Raw genomic sequence first — 9,073 nt, forward strand, 5'->3', positions numbered from 1 at the left:
GGAAAGCAATTTGCAGGCTAATTTATACAGTATGATCCCATTTGTAAAAAATCCACAGGAGGAGTTTCTCTTTACTTGTGCATATGTTTGTGTGAGAATGGAGACTTGTAGAGCTGTCACTTTTGTGATCTTAACATTTATAAAGTATTTTTTTAAAGGAGAGAATTTTTCGAATATCACCCAGATTCCCAGGCCCCCATTCCATTGGAATGGGTAGGAACGAAGCCTAAGGATTTCCATTTGACAAGAAGCCCAGGGTCAGGGGGGCCTCGGTGGCTCAGTCGTTAAGTGTCTGCCTTCGGCTCAGGTCATGATCCCAGGGTCCTGGGATAGAGCCCCGCATCGGGCTCCCTGCTCCGCGGGAAGGTTGCTTCTCCCTCTCTCACTCCCCCTGCTTGTGTTCCCTCTCTCGCTGTGTCTCTCTCTGTCAGATAAATAAATAAAATCTTTAGGAAAAAAAAAAAGAAGAAGCAGCCCAGGGCGCTGCAGGACCAGGCCCCCAGGAGCGCAGAGCTGCTGAAGGAAAGGACAGTTTGGAAGAAACAGGAGGGAGGCAGGAGAGCTGGTGGGCAGGGAGCAGGAGAAGGGGGGAAAAGGAGGGCTTCAGTGGGTGAAAACGGGGCCCCCCTTCCCCTGAGCCAAGAAGGAAGAAGGGGAGTACCCAAGAGGAACATGCGGAAAGATTCAGAGACTTCTCCAAGGGCAGGGAAGGAAATACAGGGAATTCAGTTAAGAGTGAGGAAGGTGGAGAAGGGACAGAGGCCACGGAGGGGCTGGTTGTGCTCAGAGGACAGGTTTCGTGCTCGGGTTGAAAGCAGGTCGTGATTCTCACCCCAACACCAGCAGGACCAGATAAAACACGCTGTGCCTCCTCCCCCTCAAAAAGGCAGAGTCTGGGCGGATAGTCCTCCGTCTGTGCCGGGAGAGACGGATAGAGATTGTGATTTGTGTTATGCCGGTATCATGAGCACGAAATTGGATCAGACTCCAATTGGGAACCCTGGGAAATGTCGCCCACCATTTATTAAGCACCCAGGCTGTACGAATAACAATGCTACTCTTTCCACACCCCCTTCGGGTAGATATAATTATACCCATTTCCAGATGAGAAAACTGGGGTTTGGAGAATTGGAGGGAGTGCCCAAGATTCCACGTTTGTTGGGTAGAGACAGCTCCAGGCCCGGCACGCATGTCTCTCCCTCATTAATGCTTGAGTTCTCTCAACTCCCTCTCCAAAGGCAGGGGGCGGGGGTGGGAGGGGATGTTGATGCACTTGCCCAGAGCCCCAGGATGAGGGAGAAGGAGACCAGTGGGTGCTGTAGCCTTTTGTCTTCCAGAGCAATGAAGAGACTGGCCTCAGCAGCCCCCAGGCTGAGCCCACGGGACTCTGAATCTCTCTGGCCACTCCTTCTTCAGCCAGCACACAACAGCTTTGTTGATGACTCAGCCACCCCACTGGTACACGTCACTGTCCTGCGAATAATGTAGCACAGAGCAGGGGTCAGGGCGGCAAGCCAGGATACCCGCCCACCCCGCCCCTCCCGCCCCTCCCCTCCCCACAAAGCCCTAGGGCCCAGTTGGGAACTTCACAGACAGGAAAAGTGGGTCAACCCTCTCCAGTCTTCACTCCTCCCCTCATCTTCGGGGACAGCCGGGTCCCTTTTCCCTGTCTGTCCTCTGCCCGTGCTGAGGGCAAGCAGGGTGATCCTGACCCCAGCCTACAGGCACAGACCTATGTGCCCAGAGGGCAGTGCAGGGGGTGCTGGCTAGTGGGGGCTCACCCAGGAGGACAGAGTGAGGACCCGAATCTCTTATTAAGGGAAGATGTGGGGTGGGAAGAATACACCAGAAGCACGTTTGTCTCTTATCCAGTGAGTATTCATTAAGTGACTGCTGTATGCCAGGGATTCCCAGGTGCTGGGGACCCCGAATTAATTGAGAAGGTTCATTGCAGAATCCCTGGTGTTTCATTCACCCTTGCCTCTCCACGATGCAAGTATCTGACATACATGGGCTCTCGTTAAGTATCTGTTAAATGAAGAAGTGACAGGCTTGGTTCTGGTCTTTCTGAAGCTTTATGAAGTCTATGGAAGATGCAGACATCAAACAAATAATTACATGACTAATTCACTCCAATTGTGATAAGGATTATGAAGTTCAGGTTGAACTTAAAATTGTTTTTAAAAGCTTTAAAAGGTTTTCCTTTTGAGAGAAATTTTCAGACTCTTCCCAGTATTGGTATAAGAAAAACAATGTAAAAATTAGCATCTTAGTGAGCTGTAGATAGACAATTTACCATGCTATATATAGCCTTATTTAATAGAAGAATAAATTCCTGTTGGCAGCAAAAAGAGAACGCAGCAAAACAAAACAAAATGGTGTGCGTGTGTGTGTGTGTGTGTGTGTTCGAGTATCTAAGCCTCTATATCTGCACAAAGTAAGAGGTCAGGGGCCTCTTCAAAAGCAGCCCATGAGGGTTTTGGATTGGTATTTATCATCTATGATTTTCCCCCCGCCTCCAGTCGTGGAACACTTGACAAATCTCTCGGTTAAGATGCCCTTTCTCCCTTGTCCTCTTTCCCTCGTCCTGCGTCCCTCTGTGGTGGTCAGAGGCCACCTCCTACGGGCCCCGCTGACTGCAGGCATGAGACTGCTCTCTGCTGAGCTAGTTTCTCCAAACAGGGTGGGCTCAGCCGCCCTCCTCTTGCCCCATGAGCCCTCGGTAAAGAGCAGGCTGACTTCCACAGCCCCACTGCCCCAGCAGCTTCGCTAAGTTCCTGACCACTTAAAAAAATAAACAGCAGATGGGGTGGGCCTCTGTGGGAGGCAACACACTTTGGAGCAAGAAGATCTAAGTCTCAGATTGGCCGTTTTGCAGAATCATAATCTTGATCAAGTGACTTAACCTGCCTGAGGCTCAGTTTCCTCATTGGCGAACTGGGGCTGAGAATATCGTCTACCTGACCTGGGTGTTGAGAGGGAAGAACAAACGAGGGCACACATACAGAACCCCAGCCCTACAGGGAGGGTGGGGGGTGAGGCCTGGGAGACCACAACAACACGCACGGGAGCCCGCCTGCCTCATGCACTGCCCGGGCCAATGACGGAGCTTTTAGCGGTGTCCAGCCCTGAGTCCCAGAAGAAAGTCAGATACAGGCTGAGACCACCTCTTCTGCAAGGTCCTTCTTTCCTTGGAAAGGTCTGTTTGTGTGGCCCCTGTAAGTGTGTGTCTTAGTCCATTCGCGCTGCTATACCAAAGTCCCACACACTGGGTAGCTTATAAACAACAGAAATTTATTCCTCGTCATTCTGGAGGCTGGGAAATCCAAGATCAAGGCACCAGTGTGGTTGGGTGAGGGCCCTCTACCTGGCTCATGGACAGTAGCTTCTCACTGTCTTCACATGGTGGGAGGGCAAGGGAGCTCTATGGGGTTTCTTTTATAAAACACTAATCCCACCCTCATGATTTAAGCACCTCCCAAAGGCCCCATCTCCAAATACCTTTGCCTTTAGGGGGTTAGGATTCCAACATATGAATTTGAAAGTGACACAAACATTCAGACCACAGCAGTGTGACTGGATTAAAACAAGTAAGACAATGGGAGCAAATAAGCAATGAGAGGTCGGCCCCCAGGGTGCAGAACCCAGGCCTGGGACCCTCCTTGAGTGTGGCTGCTTGTGGGAGGTGATGGGGGCCATGTCAGCATTCTTGTCCAGTTAGAGCTTAGTTACCCCTCAGGGGATCTTTTATAAACCCTTGAATGAAAACAACTGGTTTTCTTCCTACCTGGGATTCTAGAAAACTGAGCCCACAGGACACACCTATTTTTAAATTGCCAAACAAAACCACATGGAGTGTTTTTAACTGAAGAGTAACTCAGACCATCTCTTTCCTCAGATGGTGGAAACGCCTTGCGTAAGGGTCACTCGGTACTGTTCGTGGGGGCCAACAGCATGAGTTATCGACCTCTGAGGTCATTTTGGTTCCAACTCACAGTAAACAGAGGACTGATTCATAGGTACAGGTAAGAAACGAAGGGGAAAAGAAACAACAAAAGCTGAAAGCACCCAGCGAGCAGCTACATCCTCTAGTTGTTTCTGGAACGTGTCCACGTGGCCCTCGCAGAGCCTCTGGCCGTCGGCCAGGCGGAGCGCAATAACGGCCAAAGGCCTTTGCACTGTGTGATGTAATCACTACAGCTCGGCAGTTTGCTAAAGGAACGACCGACCGGCTAGCTGTGAGTAGATAAATGGAGGGTACCCACGTGATGCCCCTCCTGTGAACCCCAGACATCGAGCTCTGGAGCTAAAACTGGCTTTTCCGTCTGCTCATCTCTCCCGCCATGTGATAATCCTCTCTGTGCTTATTCCTTGAACACAACTCAAAACAGAAGTTAGAACAGTACCCAGATCAGCCTCCCTGCATTCAACTCTGTAATTGTTCAAGCTGGTTCTGTAACTGAAGGCTCTGAGCTGCCCAGGAGCTCCCAGGAGGCCAGAAGAGTCTGTCCAGACCTCTCATGAAAGATTAACTGGCTGGAGTCATGGCCCCAGCCCTGCCTGGTTGTCGCGGCTGCCTCCACTCTGGGTGAAGGCGCTATCAGGGGCAGGCCCAGAGCCCACAGAAGGACAACAACAAAAGCCACCAGCCCCAGAGGCGGGAGGCCAGCGTCCTGCCTCCAGCTCTCCCCCTAAGCACCTGGGCCCTCCATTCTCTCATGAGTAAAGTGGTGGGATTGGCCCTGACCCCACAGTACGCGAGAGAGGACACAGGAAAAGGCATCTGTGAGGGATCTGGGTTGGGGTCTGGCCTGCTGCTGAGCCCCTAGACCCTTACTGCCCTACAGGAGGAAAACCATGGACCTCAGTTTCCCCTGACTGAGGGAGCACCTCTAGCATTCATCATCAGGGCTGCCCTGTGAGGGTCTTGAAAAGCCCAGTAGAAAGGCATTTTGAGGAGAAATCACAAGCTGCAGAGACTCAATGAATGAGCCACAGCAAACTCCCTATGGGACAACTGAGTAAAAAAATAGAGTTTGGCCTTAGTCTGGGGAGCAGCATAGAAAGTGGTTTTATGTTCGGTGAGAAGTTTTGTTGTTTGCTTATTTTTAACAAGAGGCTTTATTGGAATTCCTACATTTTAACATAAATCTTTGACACTGTGAGTAAGACATTCCAAAATGACACGGAACTCAGAAATGCAAACCTGCATCTCTTACCCAGAAGGCTCACGTAGCGTCAGGTGTTCATAGGCTCCAAATCCATTTTAATTCAGGAAAGCAAATGAAAACACAACACCAAGAAATTTAGACAGCAATCTCTGGAGGGTTAAGTTAGAGGGTGTTTGTATTAATCTTTATCACTTTTTCCTTTCCCTTGTCGACACTGTTTACACAGTACATTAAATAAACACGGGCCTAGAAACATTGGCTCATCATTTTTGTCCCAAGCAGGTGGAAGCTTCTCACCACTGCTGTGTGGTCCCAAAACACACACATTCCAGTTAAAAACAAATTAAAGCAGGGGCGCCTGGGTGGCTCAGTTGTTAAGCATCTGCCTTCGGCTCAGGTCATGATCCCAGGGTCCTGGAATCGAGCCCCACATCGGGCTCCCTGCTCCGCGGGAAGCCTGCTTCTCCCTCTCCCACTCCCCCTGCTTGTGTTCCTGCTCTCACTATCTCTCTGTCAAATAAATAAACTAATTAATTTAAAAAAAAAAAACAAATTAAGGCAAAAACAGGCCCCTCCACCATATGTCTCCGTTGGTCCAGTCACCCCATTTGACATGGCTGAGTGACAGATGTCAGCGCCTGGACCTGCTGGATGTCAGGTAACTGGAACAGAGCTACCCAAACTGCCAGGATCCTTCTTGCTCTATAAACATACAGAAACCTGAGGAATGAATGCCAGTCTTATTCTAGAGTATTCTTACCCTTTGCTTGCACAGCCTTGATCTGTACTCTGGTTCATTAAAATGCTTGAGTCACCCTGTTTATCAGGGAACTTTGAGCTGCAGAACACTCTTAGAAGCTGTGGGGAGATACAGAAGGCTGCATTCCTGCCCGAAGTAGTAGTCTTCCTTCTAAGGAAAACAAGGCAAAATGCACATAAAAAGATAATATGTAGTGACATACATAAAGAAGTGCAAACTCACTAGGGTGAATGATATGCCCAGTCCTGGGGGTTATGGGATCAACGAACATCATAGACCAGGTGACTCAGAGAAAATGTTGTAGCCTAGTGAATCCATCACAGATCTTAAAATCATAGACTGGCAGATTCCAGACATTCTAGTCAGTAAAAGTATATTCTCCAGTGTGACTACCAGGCGTAGACACCCTAGTGTGAGACACTGTAAGCAGGCTTCCTTGGAGCAGAGTGTGGGAACGAGAAATAAGTAAGGATGAGCCTCGTGGAGGGTCTTACCACATAGACCCTCAGCGTCCATTCGCACGTCCATCCGCTGCGTAAGCCGTCCGGTTCCCTACGACAGCCGAGTGGTAACACCACCAGAGCAGTGTCTGAAGAGAATTTCAAGACAATGTAAAGGAATGTTACAGAATAATAGAGGCTGGAAGGGAAAACAAATAAAATAACAAGACTTAGGAGAGTTTTATTTAGTGAAAAATAAAATAAATGACACAAAAACTGTAGAATTTTGGCCTCATTACTTTGTGATCTTTAAATCCAGCCTAAAAAGTTAGAAGTAAGCACATAGCATACTGCAATAAAAACAGACAGTGAGGTGGGTATTCATTAATATTAGTTGATTAAAGCCAATATTTTCCCATCAAACTCAATAAAATGTGTACACCCACAACCGGGATACCATAGAGTTCAAATCAAATAACAATCCCCCCCAAATGGTCAGAGATCCTGCAAGCCGCACAGCCACCTACCAATTCCTCCTTCTGGTTCCCATAACGGGGTAAAGACCAAAGTAAACAAAGACGAGAGCTACTGGCGGATGGAGGAGTCAGCTCCTGTGTTTGGAGCCTGGCTTGGAGCAACCGGAGTGACCATGTGGTCCGCATTTCAGGGCACCGCGTTAAATGCGCTGGACTATCCTCCCCAAGGCTCTCAGGGGCTGGCTTCCTACGGCCTTCCTTTGCTACCTTCTGGGTTGCCCGCTGTTCCCCATGTGCACAAACACCCCCAGGCCAAGCCCACAGCCCCAGCTCCCGCCTGAGCTGTGCCTAGGTCTGTCCGCATGGTGAGGTGGTCTCTGGTCGACCTCTGTAAAGGTGCTTCTTCACACACTCAAGAGCCTCTTGGTCAAGGCGCCGGCCGTGGCTGGGCCGTCGTGGTCTGAAACATGCCGGCCAAGAAGCAACATACCTAAAAATGTCTCTCAGGGGCCACAGGCTTGCAAACTGCAAGAAAGCAAAACAATATTTTAACAGGCTGTCCAGCCAACAGGGATCTGGGACTTTTCTAGTAGGACTCCACGACTAATCCTGTCAAAACTAACACAGGATAGAACAATATTTGGCCAGGGAAAACTGCTGAAAGCTGCTGGTGTGTGGTCCTCCGTTTACTGGAATAGGATTGAGGGACTGGGTAATAATGATTTCTTAGGTTATAATGCCGGGCTTGGGTTTGGAAAGGAGATGGCATTTCAGAGAACATGAATTTACATGGAATGATTCCTGATACAAGAAAAACCCCTTTTCTGCATTCATAATCCAGAAGCTGGGCTGCATATTTGTGGGGGGTTTTCAGGCACTCACTTTGGAAAAGACAAGCTGGGGTTCCCCCAAATAACACGTTATTTTTATTCTTCTAGCCATGGGGTTGGCAACTTCTACATCACCTCCAAGATTCTGAGCCTTCTCCCTAAAGCCTGAGAAGGGAGGCACTTCAGGAGGGGCTGTTCCTTGCCCCTGGCCCTGGCAATGGTTCCTGTGGATGGGGAAGGAAGTAAAGTCCTGTCTGAGCTCTCAGGGCTAGAGCCGCTCTCCAAATGTGATTCAGCAGGCAAAGTCAGGCAGACAGAAACTCTGTCTGGCCTCAGCATCGTAAGCCCTCTTTGGCTATAAGCCCTCTGTGCCATGGCTTCTCACGTCTGAAAGTACACACACGTGCATGCACATACATGCTCATACAAGCAAACACACACAACCACGTACACATACTCGTTCAAGCACATGCACACTTCCCTGGGGAAATGGCAGAGGCAGACATGAGTGCACACAGCTCAGAAGGAAAAGCAGAGGGTTGGGAGGAGTATACAAAGGCGATCTGCTGGGCAGGATCTGGGTCAGGAAACATCAGACTCCCAGCCCCACGGCTGGCCAGCCCAATATTGCTGTATTAGGGACTTACTCTGAGACCTAGTTTCTTTTTCTCTAAAATGAGGATAACACCATCCTCTCAGGATATTTTTTTTTTTTTTGGAGCATTAGTGAAATGATATATGCTAAAGCATTTTGTAAGTTGCAGTGCCTTGTGGACTCACAGACACCTTGAGGAAAAAGGAAAATGGCACCACTAGATGCACCTATGAAAACATCCTCCCATAGTTTGAACCAAGGGCAAAAAGTTAATTAAAGCTCTACAGTCAAAAACCACAATTGCAACTAAAGCCAGTATTGCCATTGTCAACCCTCGTATGTCACCTGGCAGGGGAGGGAGTGCTGACAGGCCTGGGAATCCTGGCTTGATTGGAAACCACTCTTTCATTGCACAATAACATAGGGTCATAAGGCTAGCGGCAACATCTGTTCATCACGGATTTTTTTGTGTTAATTTTTAAGTACTGCATTAAAATATTATTCATTTTGATTGCTCAATTCTTTGGTGCTCCCTTAAATACCATGTGGGAGCTGAGTGCTTCCCTTGCCTCCCCAGCCCCAGCTCCTGTAAACTGGAAATGAATGTTACTGTTTGGTTTGGGTGGCTCTTCTGCGCAGCTTTCGCCAAGTCATTTTAGCTTTCCTCCCCATTTGTCCAATCTACAAAATAATAAAACTATTGTAAAGGTATAAAAGAAGTCAGAGGGGCGCCTGGGTGTCTCAGTTGGTTAAGCGACTGCCTTCAGCTCAGGTCATGATCCTGGAGTCCCGGGATCGAGT

At 48.9% G+C, this 9,073-nt stretch overlaps 1 long non-coding RNA gene across 1 annotated transcript; it reads right to left on the reverse strand.

The window, feature by feature from the left end:
• Positions 1 to 1,537: 1,537 nt before the first annotated feature.
• Positions 1,538 to 7,459, reverse strand: LOC123846450 (uncharacterized). Its single transcript, XR_006791294.3, has 3 exons — positions 6,426 to 7,459; positions 5,932 to 6,081; positions 1,538 to 5,320 (listed from the first exon to the last, which is right to left on the reverse strand). It is a non-coding gene; the product is annotated as an uncharacterized LOC123846450 (long non-coding RNA).
• Positions 7,460 to 9,073: the final 1,614 nt, after the last annotated feature.

Source organism: Mirounga angustirostris, unplaced genomic scaffold, assembly GCF_029215605.1.
Source record: "Mirounga angustirostris isolate CCGP_5_RB_7025 unplaced genomic scaffold, mMirAng1.0.hap1 SCAF_6, whole genome shotgun sequence".
Taxonomy (NCBI): domain Eukaryota; kingdom Metazoa; phylum Chordata; class Mammalia; order Carnivora; family Phocidae; genus Mirounga; species Mirounga angustirostris.